The sequence below is a fragment of the Cynoglossus semilaevis genome, chromosome 13 (genome assembly GCF_000523025.1).
Source record: "Cynoglossus semilaevis isolate Cse_v1.0 chromosome 13, Cse_v1.0, whole genome shotgun sequence".
NCBI lineage: Eukaryota > Metazoa > Chordata > Actinopteri > Pleuronectiformes > Cynoglossidae > Cynoglossus > Cynoglossus semilaevis.
In genome coordinates, this window is record NC_024319.1 from 5,065,547 (window position 1) to 5,066,910 (window position 1,364).

Genomic DNA, 1,364 nt, shown 5'->3' on the forward strand with positions numbered 1-1,364 from the left:
TAACCAAGTTCCCACATCAAGGCTGAACTTCAAAGGTTCTGTCCCACTGTCCTGCTATTGGTCATCACAGAGTATCCATGGTAACCAGAGGGCGAACATTTGGACTCAGAGTGTGTGTCCTACCTCTGAGGCAGACACACACACACACAGAGAAACGTCCAGGACAATGATGTGAATGTCGCTCTGATTTCTCCTGGTGAACGTCTGTGGAAACGTCCAGTTCTGCTGCTGCTCCTGAGACAAAATGTCCGACTTCACAGAACCTTCCACGTGAGAACACCTGTGTGTTCCGACCACAGCATGTACGCCCCCGACAGAGCATTGAACAGTGAACCCTGACTCAGGTCAACACGACCCCACGGTGCCTTTATTTGAGGCCCGGTAAAAAATAAATCAGGTCCAGGCCGAGCTTTAAAAGTCTTAGATTTTTGATTAGATTTTACTGTGAATCTCACGCTGGAGAAATTGACACGAAGAGTCAGTTAGAAATAATATTAGAATTGACAAAATGAAGGCATTAATCACGTTAACTATTTTGCGAAGAATAATCTGATTACAAATTTTGATTGATCAGTGTTTCCTCCTGGCAGATGTAGTAAGATGTAGTACAACAGTAACGATGTAGTACAACAGTAACGACTGAAACACTATATTTACTCTAATTAGATAAAAATGTAGTAAAAAGTTAGATTAAAAATTATATTATTTTTCTTGACATTTCTCCACATTAATAATTCCATGTTTTGAATAATTAACAAATACAAGGAGGTGAGAAACACTGACCTCTACCTGCTGTTATTTTAAAAAGAACAGTTTTTAATCAAATTTAGGAAAGTTTAATCATGATTAATTATAATTAGTCACAATTGATCATAATTAATCATTATTAACCCAGAGCTACCCTGTGATTAATCACATTAAAAGTTTTAATTGTTCAACTAGAAACTACAGTTAATTACACAGATTTTTTAAAATCTATTTTGAATTAAAAACGTAAATGTCTACAAACATATAGTAATATAAATAAAATAACATAATTAAATTATTATTATTATAACATATTGGTGTCAGTTGACAGAGGCCTCAGTACTCACTGTACTTTACATTGCACGTATAAATATAAATATAAATATAAATATATGAACCAGAATTTTATTTATATCCTAGTATTTCATGGTACTGCTGTTAAACAGCACTGATGAATATAAAACACACAAGTATTGCAGTATGCAGTACAATAGTATACAATGTATATAGTTGATGATCCTGCTCCATCTTTACATCAGTTTGGGTGTGTGTGTGTGTGGAGGGGGGGGGTCCTTGTATTAAAACAACACCCCAGTCTGTACAGATGTATAGATACA

General features: G+C 35.3%; 1 protein-coding gene and 1 long non-coding RNA gene across 6 annotated transcripts in view; one reads left to right on the forward strand and one right to left on the reverse strand.

The window, feature by feature from the left end:
- ca14 (carbonic anhydrase XIV) overlaps positions 1 to 1,364 on the reverse strand; it is a 10,018-nt gene that overhangs the window by 7,518 nt on the left and 1,136 nt on the right. The gene's annotated exons all lie outside the window — the stretch shown is intronic.
- LOC107989411 (uncharacterized) overlaps positions 1 to 1,364 on the forward strand; it is a 9,217-nt gene that overhangs the window by 2,059 nt on the left and 5,794 nt on the right. The gene's annotated exons all lie outside the window — the stretch shown is intronic.